Source organism: Tamandua tetradactyla, chromosome 9 (genome assembly GCF_023851605.1).
Source record: "Tamandua tetradactyla isolate mTamTet1 chromosome 9, mTamTet1.pri, whole genome shotgun sequence".
Classification (NCBI taxonomy): domain Eukaryota; kingdom Metazoa; phylum Chordata; class Mammalia; order Pilosa; family Myrmecophagidae; genus Tamandua; species Tamandua tetradactyla.
Genome location: NC_135335.1, coordinates 100,537,970 through 100,553,484, shown reverse-complemented (window position 1 = coordinate 100,553,484; position 15,515 = coordinate 100,537,970). Strand labels below are relative to the sequence as shown.

Below are 15,515 nucleotides of genomic sequence, written 5' to 3'. Positions count from 1 at the left end.
TGGGATGGATCACAGCTCAATTGAACATAGTCTTTTCTGGGGTACATAATAGCTCCAAACTAACACAACTACCAAACCAAATTCAACAGCACATTAAAAGACTAATACACCATGATCAAGTGGGATTTATTCCAGGCACGCAAGGAGAGCATAACATTAGAAAATCAATACTGTAACACACATTACTAGGATAGAGGGGGAAAAAACAGTTGCAACTCAGCTGATACAGAAAAGACATTTGACCAATCCAGCACCGCTTCTTGATAAAAACACTTTGAAAAATAGGAATAGAAGGAAACCTCCTCAACACGATAAACAGGATAAATGAAAAATCCACAGCTAACATCACACTCAATGGTGAAAACTGAAAGCTGTCCCTCTAAAATCAGGAAAAAGATGAGGATGTTCACTGTCACCACTGTTATTGAACATTGTTCTAGAAGTTCTAGCTAGAGCAGTTAGGTAACAAAAAGAAATCAAATACATTCAGATTGGAAAGGAAGAGGTAAAACTTTCCCTATTTGCAGATGATATGATATATACAGAAAGTCCCCCAAAATTTACAGCAAAGCTGCTAGAACTAATAAATTAATTCATCAACATGGCAGGTTATAATAGCAACACTTAAAAATCACTCATGTTTCTATATACTAGTAATAAACAATGTGAAGAGGAAATTAAGAAAAAATATCCATTTTCAAAAGGTACTAAAAGAATCAAACATCTAGGAATAAATTTAACCAAGGATGTAAAGGTCTTATGAATAGAAAGCTATAAAACATTGCTAAAAGAAATCAACATATAAATGGAAGGATATTTCATTTTCATATAATGGAAGACCAAATATTGTTAAGACATCAATTCTATCCAGAGCAATTTACAAATTCAACACGATCTCAATTAAAATTCTATCATACTTCTTTGTAGAAATGGAAAAACGAATCAAATTTATATGGAAGGGAAAGGGGCCCCAAATAACCAAAACCACCTTGAATAGGAAGAACAAAATTGAAAAACTCACACTTCCTGATGTTAAAACTTATTACAAAGTTACAGTAAACGGAAAAACACAAGGACACACATACAGATGCATGTGCTGGCATAAGAACAAACTTATAGATCAATGGAGTTGAATTAAGAGTTGAGAATTAAACTCTCACATCTATGTCCAGTTGATTTTTGAGAAGGGTACCAGGTCCACTCGATGAGGAAAGAATAGTCTCTTTAACAAATGGTGCCAGGGAAATTGTATACTCATCTATAAAAAAATGATGCTAAACCCCTATCTCACATCAAACACAAAAATTAACTCAAAATGGATCAAATACCTAAATATAAGAACAACAAACATTAACTTCTAGACAAAAACATAGGGAAGCTTCTTCAGGACCTTGTGTTAGACAATGGTTTCTTAGACTTTACATCAAAAACATGAGCAACTAAAGAAAAAAAAATCAATGGGACTGCATCAAAATAAAAAATTTCCATTCATTATGAAAGTAAGAAGACATCCCACAGAATGGGAGAAAATATACGGAAACCATATACCTGATAAGTGTTTAATATGCAGAATATATAAAGACCTCCTGTAATTTGACAACAAAAAGAAAAACAACCCAATTAAATAATGGCAAAAGTCTGAAATAGAAATATTCCAAAGAAGATATACAAATGGCCTAGAAGCACCAGGAAAGATGCTCATTGTCATTAGGCATTAGGGAAATGCAAATCAAAACCACAATGAGATACCATCACACTCACCAAAATGGGAACTTTGGGTAAAATTAAAAATAGCAAATGCTGGAGAAAATGTGGAGAAGTAGGAACACGCATTCATTGCTCGTGGGATTGCAAAATGGCACAGCCACCATGGAAGACAGCATGGGAGTTCCTCAGCAATTTAAGGATAGAATTACCATATGACTTGGCAACCCCACTTCGAGGTATACACCCAAAAGTATTGAAAGCAGAGACTTGAATAGGTATTTGCACACCAGTGTTCAGAGCAGCATTATTCACAATTGCCAAAAGATGAAAGCAACCCAAGTGTCCAGAATAGAAAAAACAAAATCTGGTGTAGACTTACAAGGGAATATTAATCAGCTATGAAGGGAATGACGTTTTGATATTTTTAACAACATGGATAATCCTTGAAGAAATCATGTTGAGTGAAATAAGCCAGATAGAAAAGGACAAATATTGTATGATCTCACTGAGAGGAAGTAATTTTAATCAGCAAATTCACAGTCAGAAGCTAGAATATAGATTATCAGGGCCCAGAATGGGCATAGGAAATGCGGAGTTAATTCATAATTGGTGCAGAACTTCTGTTTGGGGTGATGGAAACTTGGAAATGGATTGTAGTGATAGCAACCCAACATTGTGACGTGTACACCTGCATGCGGTTAAAAGGGGAACTTTAGGGTGTATAGATGTTGCTAGAATAAAATCAAAGAATCATAGGCCTGTACCACAAAGCGACCCCTATAATGAACAAGGGACTATAGTTAATAGTACAGTTATAATACCGTTCTCACATCAATCGGAAATAGATGCCACACTAATGTGAAATGTTAGAAGTGGAGTTGGGTATCCTGGAACTCTATTTTCTGTGTGATCTTTCTGTAAAATAACAATTTCTCTAGTTAAAAAAAAAAACTATGAAACAAAAATCAATGATTTGGTTTTTTTTTTTTTTTTTTTTACCTTTCTCAGCTCATTTACAATAAAAATCCTTATAGTGTGATTTTCTAGGAAGCCTGACCATAATTTCCACAGTTTTAAAAATTCACGTCTGGATATTCGCCTTTGCCTTTGTGTGAAGCAATAATGGTCTTCATAAAAACTAACTGGTCTGGGAGTGAGAGGCTGGCAAATATTACTATTCACACAGTGGTTTTCATAGTTAACCTACATATTCTAACTTAAATGCCTTTTTAGTGCCTTTGTTTCCCAGGCTCCTTCTCTTCTCTATGCATGCAATTGCTCACTGAGCCTGATGGTCTATCCACATTGCTTTCCCAGCCTTCAAAATAGAAAACAAACTAAAATCTGATTTGTCTTTAATTTTCCTTGTTAAATACAACATATAGAAAAGTGAATAAAACAGATACATAGTATAATGAATAGGTATATCATGAACACTTGTGATGTTATCAGTATAAAAGAAATAGAGCATTTCTATTTCTTGAGAGCACTCGAAGTCTCCTGACTGCCCCTTACCATTCAAAATGTCCTCCTTCCCTGTGGAGTAAGAACTTGATTACAATAGAAATAAAAATATTCTTTGCCCTTCTTTTAAATTTTCCATCCATGATACTTTACCTAACAAGGTAAATAAAATTGAACTTTATAAATTAAAAGCTGGATTCAGCTTTTTATTGACCTCCTCTGGACTGCCGCATTTAAGTCACTTTTCTTGCATATATTCTCCATTCGTGATTTTTTTTTTTATAGAAAGTTGTGCTATATCCAGTATTGTTTCAATACTAATAGATTAACTGTCTCCTAGTACTTTATTAAAAAGTCTCTTCACTGCTTTAGCTGAATAGGAAATGACATGTGCCTCTGCCTAGGAGTGATGTTCAGAACATTTAACAACCAGTCACAGGGATGCCCATCAATCAGACTCGGTGCTTTCTGACTGAATATCTGCTCCCCCTGGGCCCTTACTGTTCTCTCTACTGGACTCACCTGTCCTTCAAGGTCTAGGCCAGGAGATGTAAGATTCCACTGGTCCAAATAACAGCTCAGTCCCAATGTAACAGCAAAAGTTGGAGAAGTGACAACCTCTTAGTTTTTTTATCTGTAAAAAGAGGAGGATGAATTAGGATATTTTTGAGGATCCTTCCAGATTTAAAATTCTGTGGCTGGGAGGGTCAGAGAGTCATTTATCTGTCTGTTATTATGACATTCATCACTCGCTATAAGCTGGCTGTGTTCAAACTTTGAAACCCAAGACAACTGGGTTTAATTCACCTTTGAGTCCTCTGACGGAGTAATTCATAGAAAGTGTTAAATGAATGTTTGATATATTAAGTCCCAATTCTATGATGCATCTCTGATTACTCTGATCTCTTCTGTTTCCAGAAACTCTATCAACCACTTTGCTTTTAATCTTAGGCTTCCTCCTAATTTTTCATTCTATGAAATTGAAATTTTAAATGTGTACATCTTATTTCTATAAGTAAGTCTAGAAATTCTGCAGGAAGCTTGCATCCTGTCCACAACAATATCAGAACCTAGACTTCAGGAGGTGTTCTGAGTTTACAAAAAAAAAAAAAATGCTTGGCACTCGACCACAGAACCATAGCTTCTTCACCTGGAAGGAAATTGAACACTGCTGACATTCCACGTGATTGAAGATGGGGGCTCCAATTTTGGTTTTTCTATTTCAAGGTTAAGCAGTGTAGACCTCTGGCTCTACATTAGGGTGAACAGGAGAAATATCAGTACATGTAACAATGTCCTCAAGGTGGGAGTGGGGGTTTCTTGTTCATTAGCAGAACTCAAAAAGCTTTCCGCTCCATGTTGCAAGAACATTGTCAGAAGTTCTGGGTTTTCCTCTGTGTGGGTGGATAGGGTACCTCTCACTTTTCAGACTCAAAGTCCCAGAATCCTTTGGGTGCCTATGGGTTATTGAAAAGTTAGTCTGATGATGTGCCTGAATGCCTCCTCCAGTCCAGCACTAGAGTAATTAAGCAAATTGAAAACAGCAGTCTATAAAGTGACCCCAGCTATACTACTTCTAATGACTCCAAGCTGAGTTCTCAAGTACTTTACTATTTTTAAAGTCAGTCATTTTTCCATGCCTGCATTTTGTTTTACCATAACACATATCAGCCAGAATTTTTCCATAAGCTTTAAAAATAGAAATAATATACCCTTAAGCTAGTTCTCTCCTTGAAAAATCATTGCTGTGACAACTTCATTCCACTGGATTTTTTCCTACCCTCTTTCATTATGTCTCAAGAAGTTTTATCCTTTCTGCTAGGGGTGGGGTTAGTGGTTAAAATGTTCAATTTAGTGTGAATGGACTTAAGGAGTAAGCCATGATTTTCCTTGCGTTGAATTATTTAGGGTTAGCAGGGTCTGCTGTGGAATTTGCCTTGCCTTTAAAATATAAAGGATGACAGGAACTAGAATATAATATGGAAGCATCCATGCTATAACAGAACAAAGTGGGTTTGCCATACACCAAGGATTCTGCGGAGAAATCAGAACTTAGAGGGCAATGAATATGAAGTACCATTACCCATTTTTCCTAAAGATGAATAGGCCTCCAGTATTTGATATCAAGAAGCTGACTATAGCTGAATCCTTGCCCTGGCTGAAGTTAGATCTTGCTGAAGTAGTTACAAAAACAATATGACATATCGTCAACAATTTGGAAGATGTAAAAAAGCTTAAAAAGAATAAAAAATGAAAATAAAAATCACTGATAATCCTACTACCCAGAGACAGCCATCATTCTGTTTCCTCTGTTAAGATTACTATCCCCTTTGAAAGATTTTTCATGGAAAATTGGGGAATGCAGATGGAGACCAATTTATCAGAACCAGGGAGAATGGAGATTGAATGGGAAGACCCGAGAATCTAAGAAATATATGATATTCCTCTCTCACAAGCCTATGGACTGTACTAAGCAGGCCCTATCAGTAATCCAACTGTGACGCCCTCTCACATGCAGATCCACCTCACTGGCCTCACTCTCCAATCCCATACCTTGCAAAAGCAGGACTTTGCATTTTGACATATTCAGATAGACAAATGGTTCAACTAGGAAAATAGTAGAAATTTCAGCTCTCCCTTGTTTCTATCTCCTCCAGACACAGACAATCCTTTAACAATGAGTCCTACCAAACTCAGTCTGCGCTTCTTAGACTCTGAAGGAGCACAGCGCCTATTCTCCATTCAGTGGGATTCTCTGTCCATTTTGCCAACACCTCCAACTGCTGCCCAGCCCCCAGGGCCTCCTACAAGTCAGACTGATAAAAAGGTGGGACATTATTTGTAGACGTGAACTGTAGCAGCCAAAACTGCAGAACATGATTCAACATGAGGTACTCTGGGAAGGGCAAAGTGACAAGGTCACTATGTCTAAAAGGAACTAACCAAGACAGAGATTTCACTGGATTGTGGCCTACAATCTCCCTTGGTACTAGGAGGAGGCTACAGAGCATGTTGGGATTTGTGCAGTTATGGAGAAAGACAACTGGAACACTTTGCCCCAAGTACACTTACTCTGATAAGGAGCAGCTGGGAGGTTCTTCCACTAGCTGCTCCAGTAGACTGCTCTCAGCGACCAAGGCACGGATGGTCTGCATAACAGGGGGTGGGTGAGGGATGGGGAAAGACAATGACTCCTGCATTTTTAACCTGGCCCTTCAGGGAGGCAAGCAGCTGGAAATGTAACTGTAGGGACTCAGGCCTAAAGTTGAAAGACATTCCCCAGACTTTTCCTTCCCCAAGCTCAAGATATGACTCCTCAATCATCAGTGGGTCTAGAGTCACAAGTTGTATGAGCAAGTGACACATATGCTCATAGCTACTATAAAGCATCTTCCCTCTTAACCTTCGCCTCAAGTCTCATGAGGATTCTCTATACTTAGCTGCTGAGAAAGAAAAAATTTAGGTAATTCTGCATGATTTACTGATATTTTCCAAAATCAGCAGATGCAACACTACAGCCCTATGTCAGGATGGCTTGGAGGACAGTATTTAAGGAAGATTCCCCCTACGGGGAAGATCTGAGCAGTGTACCTGGTTGTTCATTTTGTCTGGAAGAAAAGATGGCTATCAGTATGGATCTACACTTACTACAGGAAGCTGCTAAGGGTTTGCATGGATAAGCAGGGATTTGAAAGAAACATGATTGGAAATTGGTGACAAAGAGGTCTGAGAAAAAAATTGTGGCCAGACTTCACCAATTGGGCACAGAATGTGAAGATATTTCTTTTTCATGTTGATGATCACCAAAAAGCAACCTCAGAAGAAGAGGATTTTAATAGTTATGTGGACTAGTTGAACTGTTCTATGAATATCTCTCAGTCTCTTCCCAGCCATCCCTGTCCTTATCAAAAGAGCTTTGAACCATTATAGGTTTGAAGTTTATGCATGGACTTATAACACGGATTTCCTCTTACCAAGGCTGATCTGGTTACAGTTACTGCTGGGTGTCCAAATTCCCAACATTAGAGATCAACACTGAAACCCTGATATCTGAATCAGGAAAAGTGAGGTGTCAGCCAGCCACTTGGTGGCAGGTTGATTACAGTGGACTTCCATCAAAGAAATGGCAGTACTCTGTTTCCAATGGAATAGATATCTACTCTAAATAGGGATTTACCTTCCCTACCTATAATGCTTCTGTCAAAACTATAATCAGTGGACTTATGAAATGTCTTACTCACTTTCATGGTACATATGGCATTGCTTCTGGCCAAGGATCTCATTTTATAAAAATATGAAGTATAGCAATGGGCTTATAGATTTGAAATTCATTGGTCTTATCATGTTCCCCATCTAGGAGGTGGCTAGAAAGAATGGTGGAATGACCTTGTGAAAACTCAGTTATGGCAGCAGCTGCATGGTAACACCTTGCAGGGTTGGGATAATACTCTCAAAGATGTAATAACTATTCTAAGTCATAGAATATGCTGCTTCTCCCATACCCAGGATTTGAGGAATCAAGGGCTGGAAATGGGAGTGGATCCACTTACTATTAACCCTAGCGATCTATTTGGCAAAAGTTTACTTCCTGATTCTATAATGTTAGGCTTTGCTGATCTAGAGGTAGTTCATCTCCATGCAATGAATCAGTAGGCAAAGAAGGGGTTTTTGTATAGACTTGGATGAGTCATCCTAATTATCAAGTGGAAATGTGGTCAGCACTACAAAAGGAGGAGATGGAGAAATTTGTCTGGAATGTAGGCAATTCCTTATAGCAGTTTTCGTATTTCCTATCCTGGCATTAATATCAACAGAAAATTACCAACAACCCAATCAGACAGGTTCCTAATAGCTTAGACCATTCAGGAACCTAAAAGGATTGGGTCATCCAATAAACAAGGATCTATGACAATATTAAATACTAGTTGAGGGCAAAGAAAATATGGAGTAGGTAGTGGAAGAACTAAGACCAAAAGTTACAGAAACAAGGACTGTAATAGTTTTTAGTGTTTCTACCTTATTTTGATATGATGTATTTATGTACACATTAAATTTTGTCTTTTTTTTGTTCCATTCCTCTACTATCTAACACAAGATGTGTTAATAGTAATTAGTTTTACTTCTCAGCCTTAAGTTATAGGATATCAAAGGGGAGTAGGACTCAGAAGAGGAATGAACCATTCCTTAAAGATGAGTAAAGGCATTTATGTGTCTTCCTTTGGGGAGAGTATTGCAGAATGTTGTAGTAAGGGATAGTTGCAGCATGATTTTACTGCTGCCTCCATTTAGAAGAGAAGATGGATAAAGAGGGGTTTATAGATGGCTAAGTAGATGAGGGGTAGACTGCGGTGGCTTTGGACTATAGCAAATTAGCTAAGCTGTAACCACATTTCCAGAATCCCCATCCCTGTATACTTCTGAGTTAGCACTGGCCACAAGAGAAATCTGTGGAAGATTTAGAAAGCAGAAGTGAAGCAGCAGCCTTATTTATTTATTTAGCCTTATTTTTTTAATACTCTAAAGGTCAGCATAGGGTACCAGGCAGCTGTACACATTGTGTTGCTAAGCTGGTTCACCTTGTGGACATGAAGCAGTACTTAAGCTCATAGTTCTGCCAGCTCCTTCCAGATTTCTATTGGCTCCTCCAAACTCTGGGCCAAAGGATGTACAGTTCTTTGGTGAAAGGTGCCAGTTTCTCTGGCAAGTCATACACCACATCACAGTTGGACATGGTGAAAGGCAGATGTGGATTCCAGTTTTTCCACACAGGTTATGGTTCGTCCTCAAGAGTTTCAGTTCATCTTTGCTCATCTTCCCACCTCCATCTGGCTGGGTTATAACAACTTCAGGCCCAACACTAGATGTATGAATGAGAGCCTTGCATAGGCCCCTCCAACAGTACCCACAATTGTGTAAGGTCTTATCCCCATAACAAATTCCTTAATTTATTCACCTGTAGCAGTGTGTAGCTGTATTTAACCTGTTTAGGAATGTTTTATACACTTATTCAAGTCCATAATTGCATACCCTTAGAGTTGAAATTAATTCAGCTTCATGATTTTCTCTTCAAAAATGAAGTTAGTTCATGATTTATATACTATTTTAGAAACTTCCTTCTAAAAGAAGGCTCAGACATAAGGCAATATTCTAAACACCGAGAAGACAATTTACCACAAAGAATCACACTTCATGAAGTTATGTATTCATCTGCAATATCTGATTATATCAGCTTGGGTTCATCATTACTGTATTCCTCAAAGGATGAGTTTTCATAGGAAATAGAGGGTGATTTAGCTGAAGCATGGAAGAGAGTTTAATGAAGGGGACTTGTATTAGCCAGTGTTCTCTAGAGAAACATAACCAACAGAATAATATCTATAATTATTATGATATTTTTTATAAGAATTTTCTCACATGACTGTGGGCATGGGTGAGTTCAAATTCCTTAAGGTGGGCCACAAGCTGGGAACTCTGGTGAAGGGTTTTCTTTCTTTCTTTTTTTGCATAGGCAGGCACCAGGAATTGAACCCAGGTCTCTGGCATGGCAGGCAAGAAGTCTGCCTGCTGAGCCACCATGGCTCTCCCTCTGGTGAAGGCTTTTAATGAATTGCTGAGAAGAAGCTGGTTGTTTGAATTAGAGATAGAAATTCTCTCTTCTGAGTGCTGAGGTCATTACTTCTTTTAAAGTCATCAACTGATTGGATAAGACTTCTCTCATTGTTAAAGGTAATGTCCTCCATTGATGGTAGACACATTCAGCCATAGATGCAATCAAGTAATTGATGGTTTAAGTCTATTTCAGTTTGTTAAAGCTGCTAGAATGCAATATACCAGAAATTGAATGGCTTTTTAAAAAGGGAATTTATTAAGTTGCAAGTTTACAGTTCTAAGACCATGAAAATGTCCAAATTAAGTCATCAACAGGAGGTTACCTTCCATTCAAGAAAGACTGATGCTATCTAGAACACCTTTGTCAGCTGAGAAGGCACATGGCAACATCTGCTAGCTTTGTCTTCTGGCTCCTCATAAGGATTCCCCAGGAGTGTTTTTCCTTCTGCATCTCCAAAGATCTCTGGCTGTGCGGGCTCTAAAGTTTTTCCAAAATGGTTCCCTTTTAAAGGACTCTAGTAAGCAACCCCACCTTGAATGGGTAGAGACATATCTCCATGGAAACAGCCTAAGCAAAAGATACCACCCAGGTATATGACCAATTGGGTGGGTCACATCTCCATGGAAACAATAAAAAAGATCCCATCCAGCAATACCGAATGAGGATTAAAGAATATGGCTTTACTAGGGTACACAACAATTTCAAACTGGCACAAAGTCCATGAAATATTTTCACAGTAACAATCAGGCCAGTGTTTGCTTGACCAAACAACTGGACACCTCACCTGGCCAAACTGACACATGAATTTAACCATCACAGTCCACCCCTTGTCAGCTTGGCTGCTATAAACATATTCTTAAACCATACTTAATCCCTAAATAAAAACAATGAGTTATATTTTTGCCTAACAATATTCAACTGTTCTGTGTCCAGAAAAACACTAACTCTCCCTAGAATAGGGTGCAAGTCCATGGGTAATATTCACTCTTAAATTTGACATCCTAAAACTTAAATACTATGACATAAAGTTAATACAACTTATATAATAAGGGGATAAGATGGGGAAGAAAACAAAGATATTTGCTTAATGTATATATATATAAACATGCACATAAAAAAGGGAATAAATATTCATTACCATTACAGTCCTCATCGCTGTAACTGGCCACATGGTCATAGCTCATATTTACCACTACCTTCTTCCACTACCCATTCCATATTCCCTTTACCCTTAGCAAGCACCTCAGCTGGCAATGATTCTTTACCTGATAGGGTGACCCAAACTCTTATTTCTGAAGTTTCTGGGCCATTGGTAGTCCTGCCTGGAATGCAGTTTTCCATCAACTTTAATCATAGGGCATAGTAGTACTGAGATCATCTGCATATCAGGAAAACTCTTTACCTCCATTCTTTAGTGGCAGTCCTATTTCTCCTTGATAATTGGGATCAGTCACTCAGGCAGTACAGTAATTCCCTTCTTTGCCTATTGATTTATAGGCATGAGGAGCCTACAGTGGCCCAGTAGTGATCTTAACTACCAATTCAAAAGAATCATTGTTGTGTCTCCTAGTGGAAGAACTCCTCCTTTTGGAACTAATACCTACTGCTCAGCAGAGCTTATAGTTATGGGGACAGGAAGCAAAAATGTTTCTAGAGGATCACTAGGAGTAACAGAAAATGTTGCAACTTCCATTTCCACCCCTTGAATTCTAGACCATGAATCTTAGCTATGGAAGAAACAGCAAGATAAGGTGGGCACTGATTTAGAACATACACAGTGTCCTGGAGAACACTGCCCCAGCCCTGCAAGGTATTACTACCCAGTTGGTTTCATAATTTAATTTTCAAAAGGCCATTCTATCAATCCAGCTGTTTCAGCATGATGGAGAACATGGTAAGACCAGTGAATTCCATGAGTGTTTGCCCATTCTTCCACTTCATTTGCCATGAAGTGGGTTCCTTGATCAGAAGCAATGTTGGGTGGAATACCATGATGCTGGATAAGGCATTCTGTAAATCTAAGGATAGTAGTTTTGGCAGAAGTGTTGTATGCAGAGAAGGCAAACCCATATCCAGAGTATGTGTCTATTCCAGTTAGTGTAAAATGTTGCCCCTCCCATGATGGAAGTTGTTCAATGTAATCAATCTGCCACTAGGAAACAGATTGATCACCTCAAGGAATTATGCCATATCTGGAACAGAGTGTTGGTCTCAGCTGCTGACACATGAGACATTCAGCAGTGGCTGTAGTCAGATCAGTATTGGCAAGTGGAAGCCCATGTATAACCTCCATCCTAAACGCCAGGGTCATCTTGTTCATGAGCCCATTGGACAATGACAGGCATGGCTGGGGAAAGAGGCCCAATGGTATTCACATGTGCCGGTTTGAAAGGATTTATGTACCCTAAAAATACAATGTTTTAGTCCTAAACAATCTTGTGAGAGCAACAGCTTCTTTTAATCCCCATTCAGTACCATAGGTTGGAAACTTGATTAGTTATCTCCACTGAGATGTGACTCAATCAAGTGTGGGTATTAAACTTAATTAGGTGGAGACATGTCTCCACCCATTCCAGGTGGGTCTTGATTAGTTTACTGGGATCCTATAAAAGAAGAGACAGTTTGTGGAGAGAATGCTTTTTGAGAATAACGAGAAAGTCACAGCAGAGCCAACAGAGCCATGAGGCCGAGAGAATCAGAGTTCACCAGCAGAAACCATTGGCAGTTCTAAAAGAGCAGAGAAGGATGACAGAATGCCACAGAACAACGAAGCAGAAAGTCCACCAGTCAGAGACTTTGGCAGATGAAGAAGGACGATGCCTCCTGGGGAATTAAGAAGCCAGGAAAGAAAGCTAGCAGACTTTGCCATGTGCCCTTCCAGCTGAGAGAGAAATTCTGGATGTCACTGGCCTTCATGAACCTAGGTGTTTTCCCTGGATACCTTAGATTGGGCATTTCTATAGATTTGTTTTAATTTGAATATTTTCTAGGCCTTAGAACTGTAAACTAGAAACATATTAAAATCCCCTTTTTAAAAGCCATTCTGTTTCTGGTATATCTCATTCCAGCAGCTAGCAAGCTAGAATACCACAGAAGGGGTCACCTTATCCACTTGATTATTAAATTTTTCCACTACTGAAGTCACCCTCTGATGATCATTCACAAGGGACACATCCTCATGTTTTTGCCCACTCAGAAATGTCTATCCACATACCTACGCCCCACATCTCTGTCACCAATTTTCTAATCATGTTCTTTCCAAGTCCCTGATGAACCAGACAAACCATTAGTGGGCAGCCCGAATCAGTACGTAAACACACCTTCAGCCATTTCTCCTTCTAAACAAATGAACAGCTATGTCCATGGCTTAAAATTCCACCACTGGGAGGATTTTCCCTCACCACTGTCCTTCATGGATGTCCCAGAAGGGATAGCTGTCCACTCTCCAGTGGTACCTGTATATTGTGCAGAACCATCTGTTAAGCCAGGACCAAGTTTTCTTTTCCCCAGTAAACTGATTGTAAGGAGCTCCCCAAGAGGCCAGAGCTCTGGGATTTGAAAGAGAAGGTAATGTGGCAGGAGTGGGGGCCATGGGCATTTGGGCCACTTTCTCATGTAACTGATTTGTGCCTTCAGGACGTGCTCGAGCCCTATCTCATATATAACATTTCCATTTTATGATGGAATGTTGCCATGCACACCCAAATCTATGGCTTGGTGGGTCAGAAAACACCCAGTTCATGATAGGTGCTCAGGTCTTATGGTAATGTGATGGCCCATGGTTAAGGATTCAGTCTCCACTAAGGTCCAGTATAAGGCCAAAAACTGTTTCTCAAAAGGAGAGTAGTTATCTACAGAGAATGATGAGGCTTTACTGCAAAATCCTAAGGGCCTGCATTGTGATTTTCCTATTGGAGCCTGCCAAAGCCTCCAGGCAGCATCTCTATCTGCCACTGGATCTGCTGGATTATATTGCCCAAGTGGCAGAAGAGCTGGCACAACAGCCTGGACCTGTTGCATAGCCTTCTCTTGTTTTGTTCCCTACTCAAAACTACCAGTTTTTCAGGTCACTCAGTAAATGGGCTACAGTAGCATTTCCATATGAGGAATACGTTAACTCCCAAACCAAAGAGACCAACTAGGCATTGTGCCTCTTTTTTGGTTGTAGGAAAGACCAGATGCATCAGCTAATCCTTCACTTTAGAAGGGATATTTTAACATGCGCACACCGCCAGATACCTAGAAATTTCACTCAGCTGGAAAGACCTTGAGCTTTTATCAGATTTATCTCCCACCTTCCGATACACCTTACCAATAAATCTAAAGTAGTTGCTACTTCTTGCTCACTAGGTCCAATTAACATATCATCAATATAATGGACCAAGTGATATGTTGTGGGAGGGAGAGATAATCATCGTTCCTGTGGACCAAATTATGATATAGGACTGTAGAATTGATATATCATTAAGATAGGACAGTGATGATGTATTGCCGGCCTTGCATGGCGGATAGGAGTACAGGAGTGAACACCCACCCCTCAATTCCTATCTCTTTATCTCCAGCTCATGCTTCCCATTGACAAGTGAGCTTGGGTAAAGCCATTAGTGGGGTTTAGTGCTACCAGGCAGAGAATGGAAATGGGGGAAGGTAGAGGTAAACTGAAAATAACAGCTACATTAAGAAAAAAAAGCTATTTAGGGCTCATCATGGACAACTGACCTACCACAATTCCTTTAACGCTATGAGAATTAGAGCAAGAACATAAGGGGTTAATACACTTTTTAGCCAGCATCCAGCTGGAAAAATTTATTTGCAAGATTAATAACAAGAATCCATTCAGAGTACTCTTCAGCCAAGGAACACAAGTTCCTGATAATGCTCTGCATTTTCCCCTCCTGTGTGTCTATTCAGCAAGAGATGAGAACAAGGAGCTCAGGGTTCATGAGCTTGATATGAATGCTCATGAACTCTACCTAAGAATTTGCTTTGGGGCTTAAGGAGAAGAAGCAGATCAATTGGCAACTACTCACTTTGATAAAATAGCTCACTCCCACTTCTTTAAGAAAATTGGAGCCCAGAATAGTTAAGCTACTGAACAGGAAGACAACTGAGGTCCCTGAGTCCAGGCCCTTTATATGCTACCATGCTCTTTCCAGAACTGAGGAAAATACCTTCTGTACTGGATTGAAACTGTTTTATTTCCCCAAAAAGCCATGTTCTTTAATCCTGATTCAATATTTTGGGTGGGATCTTTTTGATTAAGTTGTTTCCATGGAGATGTGACCCACCCAATTGTGGGTGGGAACTTTTGATTAGGTCATTTCCATGGAGATGTGTCTCCAACCATTCAAGGTGGGTCGCTTACTGGAGTCCTTTCAGAGGGAACCATTTTGGAAAATGTTTCAGTGCCAAATGTTTCAGAGAAGAGACATTTGAAGACAGAGAAAGAAAACACCCCTGGGGAAGCTGTTTGGAACAAGAAGCTGGGAGAGAAAACTAGCAGATGCAGCCATGTGCCTTCTCAGTTGACAGAGAAACACTGTGCATTATCAGCCCTTTCTTGAGTCAAGGTATCTTTCTCTGGATGACTGAGTTTGGACATTTTTATGGCCTTAGAACTGTAAACTTGCAACTTAATAAATTCCCTTTATACAAGCTAACCCATTTCTGGTATATTTCATTTCTGACAGTATTAACAACAACAAAAAAAACACTAAATACTTAAAAATTGAAT

General features: G+C 39.3%; 1 long non-coding RNA gene across 4 annotated transcripts in view; it reads right to left on the bottom strand.

Annotated features, from left to right (window-relative positions):
• LOC143646232 (uncharacterized) overlaps positions 1-15,515 on the bottom strand; it is a 119,302-nt gene that overhangs the window by 90,719 nt on the left and 13,068 nt on the right. For all 4 annotated transcript variants that reach the window (XR_013157402.1, XR_013157403.1, XR_013157404.1 and 1 more), the window contains exon 2: positions 3,694-3,805. This is a non-coding gene — a long non-coding RNA (uncharacterized LOC143646232). The remainder of the gene's footprint in view (positions 1-3,693; positions 3,806-15,515) is intronic.